The 23,415-nt window shown below is 37.8% G+C and overlaps 1 protein-coding gene and 1 long non-coding RNA gene across 2 annotated transcripts in view; one reads left to right on the top strand and one right to left on the bottom strand.

Annotated features, from left to right (window-relative positions):
• Rsh (Rap GTPase activating protein radish) overlaps positions 1-23,415 on the top strand; it is a 127,101-nt gene that overhangs the window by 18,960 nt on the left and 84,726 nt on the right.
• The window catches only part of LOC143907362 (uncharacterized), a 43,474-nt gene continuing 38,898 nt past the window's right edge, over positions 18,840-23,415 (bottom strand). The window contains exon 3 of the long non-coding RNA XR_013259836.1: positions 18,840-19,079. This is a non-coding gene — a long non-coding RNA (uncharacterized LOC143907362). The remainder of the gene's footprint in view (positions 19,080-23,415) is intronic.

Genomic DNA, 23,415 nt, shown 5'->3' with positions numbered 1-23,415 from the left:
TATATACCATATTTGACTTCAACGTTAATTAAGTTGGAAATGTTAATTTAGTGAGATACAATTTCATGAATTCACGAGTTCTCTCTTAGAAAATTGCATAATTCCCATAATTCCGAAGATTATTTCTATAAAGCTTCATTGAAGTACGTTCGTCATTGAAGGACGAACGTCACGACTTCATTCCGATATCGAATATTAACGCTTTCACGTCGAGAAGTTCATTTAGAGATTTGTCGATAGAGCGTTTCAAGAGAATGATTAGAAAAAGATTACGGCGAAATGAGTCTTTTCTGTCTCCACCCTCGCGTGCGGTTTTCTCTTTCATGTTGATAGCTTCATTTCCGCTATGCTGTTTGCGGTTTGAATAACCTTCAAAGGTAAACGAGCGGGATTTATTGGTTGTCAAAATCAAAAAATCTCCCAGTTTTTTCCGCTAATTCCTACTGTTTTGAACGATACCTTGATTATTTAAAGCATTAAAATCAAATTTATTCTTATAAATTTTAGGCAGATCTTTTCTATTAAATACTTTAGATTTTTAAAGGTGTGTTGAAAATACTTATTTAGCGAGTTTATCGCAATTAAAAAGATTATTTAGTTATTTTAATAATTTATTTTTTAAAATAATCTTAAAAATATTAAATGGAATAATAATTAAAAATATATATTGACTATCAATAACAGAAAAAAGAAATCTTTATATTCGCAATAAAAATGTTCCTCAAAGCTGCGTAAATGTAAGAAAAATTATTATATTCCAATACGTAACATCTCAAGTGTAAGTATATATATATATATATATATCTACGTATCTATTTCCTATAATAGAATAAAAATTTTTCAAATCAAGCAAATTTCCCAGATCAACGATCCAACTAAATCTTATATTCGCACAACGAATTTGAGTAAGGATTCGCCATCCACAGCGGTAAGCTTGATAATCTTGATATATGTCAAAGGGAGTTCCAAAAATTTGCGTCGACGTTTCATTCAATTTGCGCAGCCATCTATAGATTACGCCAGCAAAGTCGTGATCCAAGGATATTCCCCGAAGAGAGAGGATCTTTTTTGGAGGACCCTTTGCTTTACTTTCTTCCATTATCCACCAAATCTCAGATGTGACACGCGCGCGGTACTATTTAAATATATAGTAGATTCCAATCATGCATATACGACTTTTACATTTAATTTAGGTACTTCTTAATAAGTGAAATGAATGATTCAAAGTAATGATTCTTTTGGTAAAAAATATAAAATTTGCAAATATAAATTTGCAATAGCAAAATATTTTTTTCATATTTTAAATATGGATTTATCACGTAAAATCAAACATGGTGCAAGTTAAAAGAAATATCTTTCGAGCCATGCAATATTTCGACGTATCTGAGCGTATATTGAACAGGCCGAACATATAAATCCGCGAATAAAATTTATATACTAGATAGCGATGCAATGTTTATTTTATACGCATACTTTATATTTACAGGCTTCGAGCGTACAGACTTTTTTGCGACATATGCACATTCTATTATGTGAATTATTCATCGATAAATTGCAGTTTTAATAAGTTGTCCTGTTTTTGAAAGTAAAAGATTTTCGCATTCCCGCAAGAGAATTATGAAACAGATAATTTAATAAAATTTCGAACTTGGATAGCATTTATATAGAGTATCACAAAATTCATCAAATGTTCTTGCAGCCACATATAATTATTAGGACAAATTTAAAATTGATTTTGTATTAATAAAAATTTTATTTTAAAAAGTCTATCAGTTAAGTATACATATATAAATAAATTTGTAATTAGAATATTATTCCTCAAATTAAATTTTTATTAAAGTATTAAATTTTATTAAGGTATTTTTATTGAAGATGAGAAAAAAAGAAAAGAAAAAGCAACTAAAATTCAATTCTTTTTTGTATCTATTGCTATGAAATTAAATTTAATGTAGGTATGTACCTCGAATATCGCATTGATCTGTACTACCATTTTTGTCCGTAGATTTCCTGATGGAATTTTCGATACGTTCATTGATCCAATTTGATCGAAATGCGACAGTAGAGGGATGAAATTTCGGTAGTCGTACGCGTGATTTCCTCAGATTTGATGAGAATTTCCGGAGAGGTAGTCGATACCACCAATCGGGAAGAGAAAGAATTTTCCTCTGAAAAGATTTTCCCTCGCGCGGATCTTTCGAAGGGTCTTAGGCCGAAGAGTTAACTGAATATCGACTATACCTGCACGTTTCTCCCCTAAGGGAGAAACAATCACAGAGGAATTATTCTTCCGGCCCACTTTCATTGCCGTAAATATTTCACCCAGGGGAACGATCAGCAATGTCGTGAATAATCTGGGCCAAGGTTCGTCGGCCGTTAATCTTGAATTCTGAACCGATTTCCTGTTCAGAGTTTCCTGCTCAGAATAATCGATTTGGCGCATGCGCTATTTATGCAATATTATATAATTTATTCGTTAAATTTTGATAAAATAGGGGCGGGGGGATTAGCTAGGCAGATATTAGTGTCCAAGTGATTAAAGCGCTCATTCTACACGGTATTGTTCATTCGCAATATAGGCGAGCGGAATTCCCCTTTTTCCAAACGTGTAAATCCAGGCCATTGATGAATACAACGCGCTTCCGATTGAAATTCGACCAAAACGAATGAAGTCCGATCATCGAAAGAGAAAACACGAATTATCGCGCTGATTCGCGGCCGGCGATGAAGAGACCGATTGACGGACCACTTTCGCTTACGTCGCGAAAAAATCGAGCCTTTTTTTTTCTCTTCCCCGAGTTAATCAAATCGATCTCGGGATGTGAGACGGGCAATTCTCCGTACCTATGTAATGAATCGTCGAGTGGTACTCGGTATGCGGTTGCGCGAAATCTCGATAAAAGACGTCGGGGGCTCTTTGTTTTTCCCCGGGCTCGATCTCTCGCTCTCGCCCGCGTTTGCTCTCCCTCTCGCTGTCTCCCAAGCACGGCAGAATCGTCTGGTGCCTCTAATGGAGTTCCTGGCACAATAGCGGCATTGTATAGTCTCTCTGCAAGCCTGTCAGGCCTCTCTCCGTCCGTTCTCGGCTGGTTCACTCGCCGGAGAACGCTTCGACCGTGCCGGAGGAGAGAGAGAACGCGTCGCCGTGCCTACCGCCTACTCCTGGTAACCGCTATCGGCGTAAATACAATATCGGACGATAGCTTCGCCGGGTATTCAATCGCGCGACAGAGAGCAACCGCGCCGTTGGCGTGTAATATCGACCGCCGGCGGTTCACTGGCGACGAGGAAATTACGGATTTTCCGCGGCGATCACCTTAGAACCTGCTCGTCGATCGCGGGTTTCTTCCTCAGCCGGATCAGCGACGTTCTTTCACTACTGACGAGTAAAGACCGCAGGTGCGCGAGCACCCTCTTCGTCCGACAGTCCGACTAAACAGCATTCCTCTACTGCCCAGCGTGAACGAACATGTGCGTTGTAATAATCAATTATTTCGTTCAACAACCGTGGAACCGTATCTACTCTGTCTAATGACGTTCTTTCATTACTAACAAATGCGAATCAATAGTGCGGATCAGTTATTCATTCGACGGCCGCAATTGCGTCGCAAACTGGATCCTGATTACATATACTCTTTCATTCTGTTAGCCAACGTATGTACTATGTACGCTGGATATAATGTCGCATATATACGTCTACTCGTTGAATTTAATCGTTGCGTAGCGGGGGATTTTGCCACGTTAAATGCCCTCTCCTGCATTCATTCGTACGCACAGCGTGGACTCGGCTCCGGACGAATCTCTCTTCGCTTTCGACACGTTCGCGCTCGGTTTAATCCCCATTTGTTCCCGCTACGCTGATACTTATATCGGTTTATATATTTTTTTCTGTCATCGTAAAACTGACGTAATACGGATTAATCGGGAATGTTTGAATGTCACGTCGAACGTGCGTTTGTCGAGTGGACGTGCAACGGCTCAACGAACGAATGTCCCCGAGATGGATTAGCGACGGTATTACCGAAATGTCGTTACTCGCAGCTTTATGGTGCGTTTGACACGAATATTTAATGATACTACTAGCGCGATATATATACGTCAGTATTATAATTTAAACAATTTCTTTCTTTAAAACATTTTTAAAAATAAGAATAATTTCATGTTCTATTTTCCTGACTTCTTGTGACATACACGGTTGGAAAAATAAACTAATTAAAAGCATAATAACCGCTGTAAAAAATTTACCTTCATGCGATTTTGGTCGCGTATTTTTATATTTCAAACAAAACAGCAGCAATGTACCGTGGATATCACGTTATATTACGATTTCAATGAAAATACGCGTAATATTGGAATGGAAGAAACAGAAAGAGCCACATTCAAGTTGAAAGCAATTTCGATCACATATTCCTAAAGATATTATTCGATCTTTGCGTGCTTATACACATTTGTTTAGAAACCATATTCAGTTAAGGTATATGTACATAATGCTTTCGTCCCGCGTGCATAACATTGCAGTGGAATTCACGAAAACCAGAACATTCCCGGAAAGTTAGTCACGAATTTGCGGGAACGAGTTGCAGCAGCGAACATATAACACACACGGAAATACGCGCGCGTACACACACACACACACACACACACGTGTATATACGTAAACGCGTTCCGACTATAATGTGACTCTGTACGTTGCAATTATTAAGCACCTACCCGCCAAACTCTTTGATTCATATGTTCGTTTATTAGCGGGTACGCGGAGTTTCTCGACAAGCTTCGAAACTTTGTGCATTTGCCAAGTACTTGCGCGTAAGTTTATTCGCTAAAGATTTTATCTGAGCCCGAATTAGGAATCCTTAGGAAGTTTACGGTATTTCGCGATGCGAAAAGTTCGTCTTAGAGTTGGCGCGAGCTTTGATAAACTCGTCGTAATAATATTCTCTTTTTCTCTTTTTCTCTTTTTCTCCGCATTTCTCGCTTTCCTTCCTTCTCTCTCTCTCTCTCTCTCTCTCTCTCTCTCTCTCTCTCTCTCTCTCTCTCTCTCTCTCTCTCTCTCTCTCTCTGTTTGACTACGACGTTCATGCTTGTTTTCTACCGCGAGAGTGGACATTTTAATTAGCGGAGCGTGACACGAAGCGCAATGCGAGGGCAATAATACAGAATTACGCGAAAGAGTTCATGCGCGTCTCATTACGGCTCCAAGCGCGATCTCTCGCGCGTTATTTCGCGAAGCGTTTAATAAAACACACCGACCGGTCTATGGACGCGTATGCGTGAAATCGAACACGCGTGTAGTGTTCACCTATAATGTTACGTATATTATTGTCGCGTGCGCGAGACTTTACTCGATCGCGCGAACGCGACCCGGTGTTTAAATATGAGCCTGGTGTTTAAATTCATTCGCATCCCTCCTCTCTTTTATAGCGATACTCCTGCGTTTGTGCGGCTGGTAACTGATTCCGGTGACTTGCGCGCGGAATGCGATCGAGCGGATGCAAAGGTAATTTAAACATTTTGAAAAAAAATTCACTTAATCCGACTTCGGTCAGTAATTTGAATAACCGATATTATTCGAATTTCGCCCAGCATGTCGATATGTGTACAGAATACAGAAATTACGTAAATGGAGATCCCAGAGCAGAAAATTACTGTATATATGATTACTGTAAATAATACACTGCAGTTATTAACTACAGGCTAACTATATGTATAATTTGACTATAGTAGAAGTTGGTAAATTTATAATTCTTGCGGAATGCAAAGCAATAACGCATTCTTTTCTCTAGGAAGAACTTCGGAAACTTCTAAAGTTTCTTTTCTAAACTTTTCTTCTCAGACTTTATATCGGAGCGCATATTTTCCCCTGAGAAAGCTGTCCGATTAAAATCAGGTATAATCTTCTAAATTGCAAACAATTTCTGGCACAGCATTTGAATTGATAAAACTTCCAGAAGGGGACAAGCAAAGTGGGGGATTCGAACCGACGTAAAAAAAAAACGCACGGAATACGCACATTTCGGGTTTGCAAGGTATTAGATGCGGTTAAAACGACAAAGGTCAGTCCACGTCCTTCGTATTAGTTATTTTTACCGATAAGATACCCGATATTAAAATAGAAATAGAATAATAACGTACGCCACGGCCGATCGTATAATATAATCATGGGTTTCTAATATCGGATGCTTCGAAACTTACGGAGTTACGGCGTTCACAGGAAACCGTGCAGGAATGTAATTAAATGATTGCAATGAATGATATATATAATAGCGCTTCTAAATAAGCTCGCTGCGTCTGACCTGCTTAACATTCCTAATATAAGCCCCGCTCGTGCGAAAGTTGTTTACGAAGTGGAGCGAATCCTCGTCACATTGATTGTTCAATATCGAGTCAGGTCGGCAATCCAGACAATCCAGACGATCGTCAATCGGATAGGCCCAAAAAGGATTTAATTTTTTTTAATGATTCAAAATTTATACGGTGCATTTTGTAAGATTTTCCATTTTGTTGCAATATGTAAATGATTAAAAATCGATCAATTTACTTTCTCCCGTTAACTCTTTAAAAAATATAATATGTATAGTATACTTAAATAGTAGAAATTAATCATCGCCATCATCGGTTAATGCTAGAATTAAAGAACAAAATGGTAGAAAGATATAAAGGCCTAAATTAAATGAATACAAATTCAGGTGTCAGAATAATGAGAAAATAGTTTCGTGAGGATAATCGGTCAGAGGGGTAAAAAACACTCCATCGTGTTATAAAATAATGCCAAAGGTACAAGAGATTTACGAAAACGCAACAAAGATGATAGGATTAGCTAGCCCCAGCAATAGATATTTCCCCTTATTTAGGCGACCTAAACGTTAATTTTATCATGAAAAATAATTAATCGCTTGTCTGAACCGGATTTAGAGGCATCCTGACATTTCGCAATATTATTATGTCAAAATTAATCTGTTTTGTATCCTGCAAAATTTGTAAAATTAAAAGACAAGCGCAATCTGAAGTTTCTTTTCGCTGACAGTGACGAATAGCACGTATACAATATAAGTTATAATGCGATTTATTCCGAACCGTTATGATTGCTAATGTGTACTTTTAAAATAAATTTATTCTACATTTTCACAATAACTTAATTTTCTTTTTTTATGGAGTAAACTGTACATTTCACACAATTGGTAGAATATTGAGTTCTCATTTTATAAATAGCCGTAGATTGCATGTATTCGTTATAAAATCAACACACTGGCTTTTAAAATCGAAATTTGTTGATATATGCTCGCATCATTTCAAACACTCTTATTGACTATTACATTTCGGACAACCTGTACCAGATTGTTTTATGAAGCTTGTATTCAACGTCAGAGTCATAAATAACAAATAAGTATGAACAAAAGCAATGTAATGTTGATTTTTGTATGTTTCTCGATTACCTATCGTATATTAAATTCTAGAGTCCAGCAAATGCAAATTTTCTCGGAAACGGTTCATTAGAAATTCTTATCGGCAAGCGTGTTCCGCGTTATTTATTATCAATATAGTCTGACTGCATACGAAGCACCGGATTCTGTGTCGGTTCCTCGCCACGAGGAACTTGTCTGGGCGAGAGTCTGATATCACTAAGGATGCAACAGTACGACGCGTCGCGTCGGCGAGTGTCGACCCAGTTACACGCTGGTGGCTGACCCACTTTCGTTTAGCGCCGCGTATGCGCCCGGTCGGCCGTGCGTGTGTGTACAATGGTGCGCCCGTGCGCGCAACTCGCATGAGAAACGAAGAGAGAAGTAGCCGGCTAGCCAGCCAGCCAACCAGCTTGTATACACGGTATCGAGAACGCCGTGTAGAACGATGACGCGCGCCCCGCTGTACAGCACACCAGTCTGGAGCATGGCCAACAGGTTGCGCGCTCCCCTGGCTCTCATATAAATAGACACAGCCGGGATCATCCCTGGACCGACCGCGGGTCGCCCCGACTCTGTTCTCCCACCCGTCGTCGTCGTCACTACCCCCGCCACCCCTAGCGCGTCCCTGAAACTACCCCCTCAGTCATGCGGTCTCTCTCTCTCTCTCTCTCTCTCTCTCTCTCTCTCTCTCTCTCTCTCTCTCTCTCTCTCTCTCTCGGTCTCTCCTTATTCTCTCGTTTTCACGGAATTGCCGAAACGCCTCACGCATCTACCTCCTTTCGCTCTCGTTCGCTGCCTCCACGCGCGGTGTTCGACCGCGTGGCACGAGGCTTCCTTGGGGGAAACTTCTTTATTTTGATAGATCTCTCTTTCGTCCCTTCCGGGAGCGTCTATTAGAACTTTTTCGGTTCCAAAATACTAAAATTTATTCGTGTCAAACCTTGTAACAGTGTTACGCTAACTTCGTAATAATGTAGAGGCGAGGACTAGAATTAGAGGGTGAATTTCATTAATACGAAAAAAGCTTTCGTGTTAGAAGAAGCATAGAAATAATAATTATTCCATTAACTTGTGTTTTCTGACCAATAATGAATGGTCTAATAATGACCGTTATTTATTAATGGTTAGAAAACACAAGTTAATGGAATAATAAATTAGAGTGGGTCAAATTAAATTAGTACGCTAGTTTTTAATCTAATAATTTACTCTATAATAATTCTCTCTAGTCTTCGCTACTTTGTCAAATATAAACATAGTTTTATATATTAAATTAAAGAATAATAGAGAATTAAAATGTTCACACTTTAATATATGTATAAACTGTATAATAAAATCAATGTTAACTGAGCAGCAATATTATCAAGCAACAGAATAAAATTCACAGTGCAACTTCTTCAATTTCAATCAGTTGTACAAAGATTCTACAATAGCGACATACTAGCCGGTAATATTCGATTTGCCCTGTATTCTATTTTCTGTTTCGTGGCATTCAAGAAAACAAACGCGTCTTATGGAGGTCCACTAGACGATATTTCTGCTCTTTTGCCTCGCCCTTCACGTAACGACCATCTATTTTCTATCCGTTTTCCTCCGGAATCGATTGCGACCTACTCAGCCTATAAACAGTTCCATATAATAAAGTCTGTCAAGTCGCGAGATGCTCGAAAAATTTTCTTTTTTCTTCGAATAGCGGGATAAACACATTTTTCCAATTAAGTTTCCTCTTTCACTTCACTGTTGCGCTTAAAAGCAAAAATTGGACGGACACGAGAACCATCTTAACGTCGACTTATAATGTCCACCAACGAAACATCTTCAGAGAAGCCATTAAAATCGCAGAAAACACTTTTGCAACTTTATATTCTGGAAAATTTATCTTATTTAGCTTACCTAATAAATTATTCAAATTAAGAGACTCATTTTTTCTTTATGGACAGATTGACTAGACATCATTTTTGAGGTTGCATTTCTTTTCTCAAGCTGCTTGCAGCTATCCATGAGGATAACTTAAAATTTGTTTTAACTATTTAACCTTAATTATAAGGCAGGTAATATCAAGAGATTAATTCTGTAATAAATATCCGGTTATTTGTAGAATTAGATAAGTTAACCGATACGATACTTTTGGGGGAAATAAAAGTAGATTGTGTTAGAAATTTTATTAATTTCGTTTTCTCAGTAATTATCTTCTATCTCAGGTAATTTATTCAAGTTAATACTGTACCACGTATAGTATCCCCTGAATTATATTTCCTTACACGTAATAATTAACCAATCTCGTCTGTATCAGACGAGTATACGACGAGTTTCGCTACAGCTCGTCAACAGTAATATGAACTAGCACAAGCGTTTCATATCGGCTTCTCGTCAAACTCAAGCACGTATCAAGACGGACATTGTTCGTGAATAGTGGCCGAGTAGATGCACGCAGCTTTAGAATATACGCAGTCTATTTGTGTACTCACGAAGTGTTCATCGGTTTTCTTTATGCCGTCGGGAAAATGGCCGTTTCAGGAAGCATTGTTCGTTTACCGTCGCGCGTTTAGCTTCACGTCCCTCATCGCGAGTGGTGATGCGGTAATAGGACTATCTATACATTGGACGAACAATTTCTATGTTGATTTTAGTAGCCGGATTCAATTTCAGCGCAAGATCACCGAGCCTCAATTCAATAGTTTAATTCTCATACAAGTAAACAATATGACTATAAATCTTGTTAAAAAATATATTACGTCAGAAAGAGCTGGCTATAAAACAAGATTAGAGATATTTCTTACGCAAAAGAGACTTCACAATGATGCAAACGATGCACAAAGAGCACAATACGATCATCGCGGGGACAAATGCGATTCAGCATATAAAAAATAATCAACTTACCCCATGATGGTCCCGTTGCCTGATGCCTCCTTTTCTCTTATTCTTCCGTTTCCTTTTGTTTCTCCGTAACACTCGCACAATATTTAAATTGCGAAAACACAATTACGATCGCACGGCGCATTAATCATAAGAATACGACGACCGGCACTTTGTACAGCACTTCCTACATTAATAACAAACGACGTGCGCTTATTACATTACCGCGCGACATAAGAATAATAAGAGGAAAGATGAAACAAAGCTACAATCCAAACTGCGACTCGCAAATTAAAATACTGACAAATATATAAATTACGATTATATTTGCTTATTAAACGCGTCGTGCCACCGTTCGATACAGAATTGATCTCTTCCGCGACGTTTAATTAACGAAAGAAAAATTCGAGAATGGCATCGGCAATTATATCTTAATATCGTGAAAGACATTTACTAAAATAAAGTTAGTGATTAAGACTTAAGACGTACAATTAATTAAAATAAATAGTTAAAAATATATACGAATTCAAATATTGCGCATAAGAAATACATTTTGAATAAATAAATAAATCTTGTTAAATATGCGTATTATTAACGATCGATTTACCGTGCCATGCCTTTCTCATCATTTTTTTATATTATTCTATCCGGAGATTTCTATCGTGCATTATTTCGCGTTTCCGATTAAAAGAAATGCGGGCAAATTATATTTAAATCAGCAAAAGAATCAAAGATGTCAGACGTATTAAAAATTTGGCATTGTTAAAACAACCATAATTTCTAATTCCGGTTGAAAAATAATTTGTAATTCCCATCCACTACTGTTTCATTAGCTACACATTTTAAGTAAGTCGTGTACGGTATTTATATCGCTCATTTGTCGTCGCCTTGATACGCCTACGGATCGCGGAAATTGAAGGATCTGTTAATCATATATCGTATATGTAGAGAGTAGTAACGTCTTCTCTCTTTTAGTACTCGTGATGACCGTGTCTCGCGTCCCGTACTTAATAAAATAAGATATACAGAGCGCCCACGCGCTCTGCCCTCCCTAAGTACTTAAGTACTACGCAGGCCGACGCGTGACGTAGCACCGTGCTGTAGGTTGTTTATCATTCTTGAGACGGCAAAAAGTAGGAGATGAGCGGTGAGCCGCCCCGCCTATTGTGTTATCTATTAATACTCGAGACGCGATTTCGTGAGGTACTATCGTTATTATCTTCCGAAACGTGGTACCGCGCGTATCGTATATAGAAAGTAAAAATCTTTAAAGAAGAATCGTTTTACACATAAACGCGATAATACCGAATATAGCGACCGAAAGACTAAACAATATCTCTTCTTACAATTATTGAAATTAATTAATGATTTGTAAACTTTTGTATCGAAACGGTGGCTCTCATTTGAAATAGAATCTTATGCCATTTTTACATTTAAAATGATAATCAAAGAGATCGAAGATCGGAATTATAAAAATTATTTCATCATATGTACATGCAGTCTAATTTCTTCGACTTAAATTTAAATAATTTTTATGAATGTCTTTTAAAAACGTCTTTGAATAATTTTGCTGATTAAAATATTTGCCTATATTATTGTCGGATAAAGATAGAACGCGGAATAATCCACGAGATGTCAAATCGTGTGATTCAAATAATAGAAAATCGTGCAGAAATATCGATATGCTTATTAGTGAATAATTTAAGATGTCGAAATAGGGAGAATGTTCACACACAGTTAGATAAGATATTTAATAAATTAAATATTTCGTAGCGAGAATTGCTTGGCATTAAGACGCGTGGTTTATCTTCTTATGTATATATGACGAACGTATGTGCGTATTTGCTTTGTTATTCGCCGAGACAAACCGTTCGCACTCAAGCCTCTCTACGCAACAAACAAGGACGATTGTTATCATTCACGCGACGAGACTCGAGCCGGCAGGTACTTATTGTTAGTGGCGCGTCAGACGCTCCGCGCGTTATTATCTCTCGAGATTGCGATCGCAATCATCCCTCACGATTATTACGATTATTACAATTAGCGATTATTGGCACGCCGCGCCGTAATGACTAACAAACGTTACCCTTCTGTTGTACGGAATAAAGCATAATTAAAGCGCACGTCACACGCAATTCAGGCCGGGAGTGTTGCGCGAAATGCCGGGCGTTTCTTGTATTTCAGCGATTATAATGCGCGCGCGATCGAAATTAACCGTGTTCTCGTGAGTGTTGTGTGAGTGCGACGAAGGAGCCTGACAGGAAGAGCAAGAGGAAGAGAGGAGCAAATCTGGAAGCCAGGAGACAGCGGAGCAACCATGAAGTGAGTAACTTATTATTGTTGTTACACGCAAAATTAATTGTTTCTAATTATTCGATCCGCGTAATAATTATTTTTGAAAATATCAATTATATATATTTCGAGCGATTTTATAAATTGCCTAAATTGGATACATTCGTATTTTATAGTTCAACGTACTTAGTTGATATATTCATAACACTCCTATACTGCTGCGCGTCGTATCGGTGAGTGTTAAATTTATCTCTTATTTTAATTCGAAGAATTGGTTCTGTTAAAGTTGTGTTAAACATATGTAAAGTATATATGTAAATTTGCTTACGTATCATTACGCAAGATTAATGCAGATAAACATGACATTTCATAAATAGATAATTTACTCCCGCAATAAATTTACACCGCGAGTTTATTAACGGCGCTTCAAACGAGAAGCACTAAAAAATAGTTATGTGTGAACAACGGTTTTCGATTATTTGCATTTTTATCTATGAAAATTGATCACTAAAGTTCAATTACTATTCGATTTACTCTTAAAATTCAGGTCTCGAAACTTTGATATCTACCGCGAAACGAAAACAAAAAATATGGGATTATACGCGGACCCTTCGGATTTGAGGCGACTGATCTCGGATATAAAAAGTTAGCATCGCGGCTTTCCTCTTTTAAAGGCGATTAAGCGTTTTACGCGTAAATAACGAGCGAGAGGAAAACCAGTGATTGCCCGCTGTCGACGGAAATTTAATCAAGGCGAGGAAATAAATAAAAGAGTAAAAACGAACCGCGCTTGGGTACTCGCGTCGCAATAGATTATACGTTATATTCGCGAACGCGTGTATATAGACGATGGTTTTCCCATTGCTCCCGTATGATCGTAATGAAAACTTGTGTTTCACATAAAAGTATATAACTAGAGAACGATATAATTTCTCAGCGGGGTATACGTACAATAACTACGTGGATTAATTTTTAATTTACGTTGCTCGACTTATTGTACGCAATTATGAACCGTTAACAGCCTTTTCCGCGACCCGACCGGAGAACCGACAGTTAATTTTTTATGCTTGCAAGTGGCCGCTTTATGACCGGTTATAACGGTCAAGAGTATGGTTTCGTTAAATCATGTTTCCACGGTTGAAGTAAGTGATCTATAGAGAGAAGCCGACGGAGAAAAAAAACGGGAGAAACTTATTCAAGAAATATTTTTTATAATTTATTTTTTATCCGCAACTTTTTAAAGCACTTAGGTATGACGTTGAATTTACTTCTATATTTGATGTGAAATTTATACAAGATTCATTACGGGAAAGTGCGTTCATGACATACGATTGGTATACGATATATACGTGTGGGCGCAATAATTTGTTCTGATGCTTGTGCAAATTCCACCGTGGTTTTTCATTACGTTTTCTTTAATATCCTGCTGCTGCATGAATTTTAATATAAAAGGAAACAAGATTCGGAGAAGATAACACGTAGAGCAAATAGTACGATAGCATAGGTCAATTTTTATGAAATGTCGCTATCTTCCGCATTTCATGAAGAGACTATATACGGCCGACTACATAACCGACCGCGACTACTTGCTAAGATACGATTAGCTCCTCCTTGATTAAGCGCCGACTCTACATCGATCAGGCTTGTGAGAAATAAATTTTCTATTGATCAAGTATAATAAAGCTTAAACACAAACATAAACGTGTCAATTTGTTGAACTCGCGAAATTTTCATTTTATTTTATTTGCGATTAACACAGACGACTTGTATACAACGCCGTGCCTTCGTCTATATAAGCTATCTAAAATCCTGTCAGAGAAGAGATCGATACTTTCATTTAGCTATGTGTTCGCAGCAGTGCCTGAAGGCTGAATCAGGCGGCAGATTGTCGTCACGGAGTGTAGCGCGAACCATCAGGTCTGAAGGCTATACGAATCTTCCGTGTGTTATATGATTAGGGTTTGCGATCCTGGGCTCCTCCTGCTTTGCTCTCTCGCGACGTAATTCGCCGCCGCAATCCGTCCTGTAATTCGTTCACGTGCGCGTCGCACTCGAATTGACATTCGGGACTCGTCGTCGCTGTAATACCGTAAAACGTTCTCCTCGTTCGCGCGACAAATTTCATGCAAATTTTGCATGCGCGCATTCTCGGTGCCAGCACAGACGCGCGGTCCTGTTTTTCTCGCATAAAGGCGGTGCAGCGACGCACGTTCACGGCGTGTTTTTCAATGAGGAAACGCGAGCCATTTAAGCGCCACTTAAAGAAAAGCAACAATTAAAGAGGGCGAGACTCGTCCGTCGCCTTACGGCCGCCACCTTCCAAACCACCCCACGTACGCGTCAACGCCTATTTGCACATACGAGGTAACACTTCCGGCCATACTCAACTGGTGTTAAAGTTGGCTCGGGTAATCGTAAAATGCGCACGATAAAATTCCTGAGTAAAACGAGACGCGACAAAAAAAGGACAGATATAATTATAAAGTAAAATATAAAAAAGCGTAACTAAAAATAAATTGGCATCGCGTCTTTGTGCTACGCAATTTTGAGACCAGAATAATCCGTGTACGTTGTTAAAATTATGCATTGCAAGTGTTTCATCTTTGCTCTGACTTTTATTCTGAGTATATTCGTATATACCGGATAATTTCCTGATAAATTGCATATCTCTTAACGGTAGCTGCTGATTCATAACTTAAAATTGACTCGTTGACGTTTGATCGCAACGTTGTCACGTCTGATTACAATTCGGTTGGCATCCTAAATCAAATCGCGCGTGACATACATTCGACATGCACCTTCGATTTATACCTCGCAATTGTGCGTCCCACCTAGATTTGTGAGTGGTGTTGCGGGATATGCTTACCCGATCTATATAAATTTATCGAAGGCACGAGTCGCATGTGCCTTCAAGAATTAATGTAACTCGGGAGTTTATATGGAACACGTTTCTCATTTACTTATTGGCAGTCGACGCGGCCTGCACCTGTGTATCGGACGTTCGGATCTCGGCATGAAATAAATACGTACAGCTGGGATTGAAATCCGGCAAAAAAATACAGGGAACCGTGGAAAGTATTATCTGATTTATATACGGATGATGTAAATGTAAGCTGCATGTTTAAATAATACGATGCACCACAAACGAAACGCGCGTCCATTGTTTCAGGCTGCATTGAATTTAATTATAGGTGATGAATCGCCGCGATGACGCAGGTTTTTATTAAATCTCGTCATAATAGGAAAAATTATAAATAATTATTATCAAGAAATATTACGTATAAATTCGAGTAGCACGCGCAGAGCACACGATAAAAAGATTCTTTCATCTTGTCTAGCTGTTCTTAATTTTTAGAACAAAACCCCAAAAAATCCATGTTCTCCTCTTAATGAATAAGCAATCGGTGAAAAGAGAAACGGTGAAATTGTCGCCGCGGAATTGCGCCGTATCGACCCGTATGCTTGCTCGTAACAATTTTCTGGGCTGGTCCGTAAATTGTAATTTTTGGAGAACGACCGCCATCGTTGCCGTCGTCGTGCCAAACCGCGCGAAACTTCGGGTCCCGGGTGTATTTCTAGTCGTGCGCTTTAGCCTGATGAAACTTTTCTCTCCCGTTCCACATCCCGCGTGACGGTACCGTTTTCCCGAATCGTCAGCGAACCGTGAACGCGCGGATCCCTTTTTTCCCTCATTTCCGCGAGAGTTGTACACTCTCTCGTGGAACTCTCTTTGATGGTATCGAGTGGACAATAAAATTAATCATAAAAATCCGCGCGATTAAATATTTTTCGGCCGGCGGAAATCGCCTGCCGGGATCGCGTTTGTCAACGTAACAGCGTTAAACGCACCTAGCTGTAAATCTAACGCGTTTCAGAACGGCCGTTTCGGGCGACTGGCCCTTTGATGTCTAACGGCGGATCGTGCCGTTTGTTTCCTCTTCATCGCAGTTTTTTGTTTTTTATGGACGATACTCGGCTGTCGTTTGCAACACTGGCAACACTCCAACACTGCACTTGCTCGAAACATGCTCGCACGTGGACACACGTACGGTCGCAGTTGGAAACGCAGGCGAGTCTCTGCATGGTGTATTGTTGTATTTTTCGTGAACGAATAACGACGTCCACAGTGAATTTGAATATCAAATATCAAACTCTTGATTGAACATAGATATAAAATTTTATTGACATAAAAATCTGCTCGATATATAAAATGAAGAATAAGATTTCATTATCTATCTAACCTTTATTTATCGTCTTTATTGTAACGAATCTTAAAAATAAACTGAGCAAATTTATTTTTAGTTCGCGCATATCTTTCGAAAATTCGAAAATTGTGAAGAATGATGATGTAGAATGTTGGGCATGAAAAAACACGGAGGACAAACACGTGAATAAAATTATTACACCGATATTTTTTCGCAACAAAATTTATGAGTTGCTGTTGAGGCATATACTTACATCTCGAATACGATAAACATTTTCTGGCATAATCAAAGGGAAAAATGTAGGTATAAAGATATTTTTAAGAACTATGTCTAACTTTTGAACACGTATCGTCTTTATTCCTGATTCTTTTCAAAATTCAAAGGAACGTAACGATAAACCTGTTAATTTAATTACGATTTTTCTTCGTGTATATAATTGAGAATGATAAAATAAATATAAAAAATTAATGAATAAGTTAAAAAGATGACAGAAATAGAGAAAATACAATCGTTTTACGATAGCGTTTGCGCACAGCGAAATATTCTATTCCTGACATTTAATTTTCTGAATTTATATTACATTTAAAAATAATTAAGTATTACTGTAGACACTCTTGGGAGTAATTATACGGTTATTATTTTACGTTTACCTGAGAGCTGCTTCTCATAACAATCACTTGTTAAAGTATGATAAAAAAATGTATAAACATTTTTATATATAATGTTCAATATTAATTTTAATAATAGTAAGTTAATGTTAATGCGATTGCGTCTGCTTCTTTACAAAGTGTAATGAAATGTCCGTTTAAAAAGACGTAATGAACGCGTCACGCTCTTTTATTCATCGTCCAAGAGACAGCGGTTCTTAGTATTTCCCAGTACGCTGCACATTGTCCCGTAAATTTAACTGACAACTCAGGGACGATCTTAATATGGTATAATTTCCTCCTTTTTTTTAAGCGAGTACCGTGGAATCAATATATTCACTTACGTCAGAGGTGTTCTTGGTAATTGAAATACTATCGGGCTGGGTTAAAACTCGAACAAGGTCTGAATAAGGAATTTATACCATTCCTTCTTCATGATAGATTAATAAGCAATGGAGCAGGACATAATACGGTGAATAGCGCGGCAACCGAGTATCCTTCATAATTCAAATATTTGACACCGAAATTACGCGGGAGATACGGGAGTTCACGAGTCTATGGGCAGCGCATGGCAGCAATTAGACGGCGTAATAACGCGTAATGCGCTCGCTGAAGTAAACGCGCAGAAATTATTTTCGGAAGAAAGATATTATGGAATCTGTAATGCGATAGCGATTTAACTGACCTAGTTTATTATCCCTAGCCCGAATATGTGCATATTTAATTCCGCCTTGCCGTTTTAATACCGATAAAAAGGTAACTGCGATTTTTAAATAAACTCGCGAATGATATTTAGTGCACAAGTATATTTTTCAACGAAAACGTTCTTTTTTTTCTTTCGTTGTGCGCCTTTTTCGCGCCGAGTTTTATTAAAGCAATGGGCTTTTGGCTGCGATGGTGGTATTAAAGTGGAGAACTTTGCTGGCAGTGTAAGTCGGCTTTTACGGTCGGGTCTCTCGTGAACTCCAATTGCGATAGTAATCCTTAATATACGTTCGTCTGCCGCGTATGGAGCTTCTCTCGTTCTATCGCGCGCCTACCAAGTTCTCTCGTTACCTATACCGTTCTAATTCTAAATTGATGATGCGTATGCAATTCTTAACTCTAAAGCAAGGGGATAATTTTGGAATTATCTAACAATGCCTGTGGGCGAAATATTTGTGAAATATGATCACGTCACAGATATATATTAAAAAATATCCAAATATCCTTTTTCTTTTAAAGTATAACTTTACTGCGATATGCTCTTTATGTAAGAGAAAGATAATTATGGATATAAATCAGAGAAAGATATTAATACAGTTTAAGAGCTTCTTAACGATCAATATCATGTGTTTTTATTTCTTATGCGCTTTTCGGAAACATTGAAATGATGATAAGAGCTTCATTGCTAGATTCATATCGATTGATAGAACGTAACGCTGATATTATATAATGTTTCGTGCAATGCTTTATATCTTCACGCGCCGCAATCACGAAATAGAGGCACCAGCGAACTTTTAATGATCCCAACGGAAGAAAAGGAATTTCATTTGTGAACTCAAATCGAGCTTACCGGACCTGTTTAGAGATGTTTGAAGTTCCGGGCGTAGTAATATTTCGTGATTCTATGAAGCACTCGCGAAGCACAGTCTCGCGCTTTAAATTATCGCTGACTTGCTGAGTCCCTCTGGCTTTCCATCCTGTAACAAAAAAGAAATGAAAAATATAATTTCGAGTACGTCTGACACAAGAGGGAGAACGTGAAAGAACCACTAATTATTTTGATTCAGTCGACAATAAAGCGCTTCATACGTGCGTCATAACGCGTTGTTGGACGAGCTTATCGTCGGATTCGTTAGCTTCAATGGCGCGGTAAAATGGCGCGCCAAACGGGTAAATCGCTAACATAAAGTATAAAGTAACATCGCTAGCTCGCTAAGCTCGCTTGAAATTTCAACAAAGCGGCAAAGTGAAATGCTTTAACGTCCGGTTCCCAATTAGTAACGTCGTATGACGAGAAATATGATATCGATTCAACGCTCTGGCTCCCGGCGAATCTTTCATTTTGCATAAATATTGACATACGGTCTATAACGGATAATGTGTAACAAGATGCGATCGTAATCAAATCAGCGTGAATCTCAATAATTAAAATTACTTTATTTAGCACTGACACATTGCTGCGCGATATTGCACTCGATCAAAATTCTTGATTAATTTTGATTGACGAGATTTTTTTGTAACATCATAGCATAGCGCATTATTGCGCTTGTCGAACAGCCGCTGGTTCATTGCGGAGTTTAAACAAAAGACCGCGTTCATATAATGTCAACATCCAAGATTTATTACATACTTAATACACAAAATCGATTTTCCATAAATCAAAGGATATTAATAAAAGTCACGTCAATGAATATTACTTCTCGATAGTATGTGTCGCTCAATCTGGTAAAGTAGTTTTGGCTCCGTAGCTGAGAAGTATCGTTGAACGTGTAAAATTACGCGAGGAAAATATTTTTCGTTTTAATAACTTCGTTTTGATGATGTGGATGCAAACGGAAATACGGAGTCATAATCATCAAACTAAAACTTCGTATTACGGTGTATAATTGCGGTACGAACCGTTAATGAAACATGAGGCAGATAAAGACTCGTTTGATCATAATTACGAAATAATCTTGCGCTAAATATTTGAAAACGGCGTCGGTAAAGTTTCGATAAATGTACAGTATGCATATTATGAGATAATTATAAATATTATACTCTTTTCATTTAATTACATGGTATAGAAGTATAGGTAAACAGATGTTTGCAAATTGCATTTCGAGGTTATTTGAGATATACATGGATCAATTCAGTTTCGCGAGTCTGGTTTTTTAGTCCAATAATCAATTTTCACTTTCTGAAGAATTCGCGTTAAGCACGTATTCTAACTTGACCCTTCTTCCGGAGCTTTTTAAAATTTCCATAAATCGATAAAATCGGATAGAGAACATTAGCATCATTTTTCGTTTCTCCGAAGGGTGCAAACTTCCATCGAGAGTGATTTACAAACTCTTCCAGTTATTGACTTTCTGAAACTTGACTGAAATTTTGCAAAACTAACTTTTTAAAAGATCCTTAAAATTGTTAATCCATGATACACCTGTACTTACTACTTAAACAGTTATTTTGAATCATGTAATCTTATAAAGAGAATATTAGTTATGACATTTCAAAAGCAATGTCACACGTTTTTTTTAATAAATAAAAGATATCTTTGAAATACTTTAGTAGAAAGTGCAGAGAATCTAAAAATTCGTGTTCAAATTCTTAAAAATAAAAACTTTATGAAAAATTTTATGAAACTATAATCCCTACTCGCATTAGATTATATAGACATAAATATACCGTTAATAAGATAATTAGCTTCAGACGCGATTAATTTCACTCGAGGAAATTGTGTCAGCCGATTCGATGTCGATATCCCAGCTCCGCTTCAACCCTCCGTATTTTTCGACCGTCGAGCAAAACTTATCCGGAAATTGCCGCCACCTTTCCTATTTCGGGAAGAGGCAAGCCGAACCCGGATTGCCGGATTTCCGCGTTCGGCGAGACACGCCGTCGAAATCGCTTTTTATCATCCCATAATGCTCGCTTTCTAACCGGGAGGAAGATTTGATAGGGACATTAAGAGGGTGAAAAGAAATTGGGGGATGATTGTATCATTAGACTAAATCGCGATGGAAGAAATGTAAGAAATCGACTCGCATCAACAGTCTTAATACTATAGAACAAGAGATATTCTTGGATTTTGTGATAATTCTATAGCAATATGCGATTCAGCAGCTGTTCTGTTTATAAATGATTTACTTGTTGACGAAAATTGTAAGACGATAATGTAGGTGCAGTTTTCAGCAAATTACAAAATACATATAAAATTTAATAAACGTAACATGAGATTAGATTACGCCAGTAGAATTAATTTTGCGTGATAAATATTAAGCAAAAAAATTACATTTGAAAGGATTTTTCCTGATCTTTTATTGTGCTTGATAAATGGGCGATGTAACATTTGTCAGTGACACGTTTGCTGCCTCTTTCAATAGGCATATTCAGCAATCAATAGAGCAAACTGTTGATTCTGGCCCGAATGATGGCTACGACTACGGATTTTATTGGCGATGCGAGAGGCGAACTGATGAATACACCGAAAAAATCAATCGATCTCGAGTGCTATCGATCTGTTTACAGGAAACAGGAAATGTTAAATAGAAGAGGGAACGCAGAAGTTTCAAAACGACGATGATTAAAGTATTTTATCTAATGCATTCCTAATTTTATTCTCTTAAGTATGCACGCGTATTCAAAACTAAAAAGAACGATGAGATCTCTGAGACATAAAAGTATCTTCTTTTTTTTTTATAAGTTTTATAATTAAATAATCGGTTAATTAAAACAGTTCGATTTTCGATGTTAGAAAGCGTCTATACATATGCGAGAGCACATTAATTAATGCACTTTAACGTGCAAATACGCACGTTTAAGTATCATGAAGTTACGCGTAACGTCTAATTGTGCACGCAACTCCTGACCTTTCGACAAGATGCGTCAACTTGCTCGAAACCTGTAAATTTGATTAGCACATGGAGAGAGGATAATATCATCACCAACACGATAATCGTTTTACGAGAAACTTCGTGTTTGATATAGCGATACGATGCTTTCACATCTAAGTACCGAGAAGTATCTCGATAGTATCCAAATACCAATTCATGAGTAAACGGTTAATCGCATATATATAATATTGCTATTTTAACTCCGTTTTCCTGTGCAAAAAATTACTGATTAATATTCTTTTAAAAATATTAAATTTATCTTACAATTAGTTTGTTATGTATTTGGGTATAAATGGTTAAATATCTTAATATGTTATTTTTTGACAAATGTTTCGCACACGCACATATTGGGCTACCCTCGAATAAATCGCGCGCGCTATTCGCCCTGCTTATTGTTAACGAGAAATGTCATATAATTCGTTTGTGTGCCCAGTTTAAAAGTTCCATCGTTATACTTTTTCCGGTCATGACCGTCTTTCTAGGGGCCCGCGGATAATCCTCTTGCAAGAAAGAAAAGCAGCCCCCGATATACCCTCACAAATTCGCTTTCTTCGGCCGTTCCTTCGAACACGAATTCCGGTCGCAATAGCAACATTTTAGTTCCCTCCTCTTTTCTTCTTTTCACTATAAATACGAATCGCAAGCTCCATTCCTCGTTAAGTCGTAATTGTACCGAGCATTCCACGAGGAAGAAAGATCCCAAGACGGTCATGCGCTACGTAAGGAAGAGGCAGAGTAACAATGAAGGGTCGAGAAATATCAGTATATAGATAATTTAATATTCTATATTGCTAAATAAAAATGTTATTTTTATTTCGTCATCATTTATTTCATATGTATTTTTTATTTAATTGCTAATTAAATTCAATTAAATATTTTTAAAAACTCTATTTTACTATTAAAAATCCAGATTTATTCTATTTTATTAATTAAAAAAATGATGTTAATACTTTATGTAAACATGGATATGAAATTATTGATGAACACTACTGATTGATACCCTTATTTCCTTTCTTTACTCATTTTCTGTTCAAAGACGCCGAGAGATTGCGTGTTTTCGTGACGAAAAATCACAATTTTATTTTTACAGGGGTTTTCGTGAAATTAGATATCGGCCACCTAGTTTCCACTCCACAATTGGGGGAGATTCGACAAGCAATATTCTAAAAGCCTCGACGTGCCTTGGTCGTGCGCATTCGACTTCTTTGTTATATCACCTTTCGTCTTAGTTCGCAACTCTCGATCTCTCGCGCTTCGCTCTCGATGTCGCTCCCTCGAGCCGCTTTCACGCCCTCAAGATTCTCACGACTTAAAACCCCTGTGAGAATCTGTAGTAGCGAGAGATATACATCGATGCAAGGGGACTAATATCGCGGCCGGAGGAAGAGAGAGAGAGAGAGAAAGAGAGAGAATGAAACAGAGAAAAGAGAGGGAGAGA

The sequence above is a fragment of the Temnothorax americanus genome, unplaced genomic scaffold (genome assembly GCF_048541705.1).
Source record: "Temnothorax americanus isolate GAGA-0224 unplaced genomic scaffold, ASM4854170v1 Scaffold8, whole genome shotgun sequence".
In the NCBI taxonomy this organism is placed as follows: Eukaryota; Metazoa; Arthropoda; class Insecta; order Hymenoptera; family Formicidae; genus Temnothorax; species Temnothorax americanus.
Note: the sequence above shows the minus strand (reverse complement) of the source record. Positions and strands in the feature narration are given on the sequence as shown.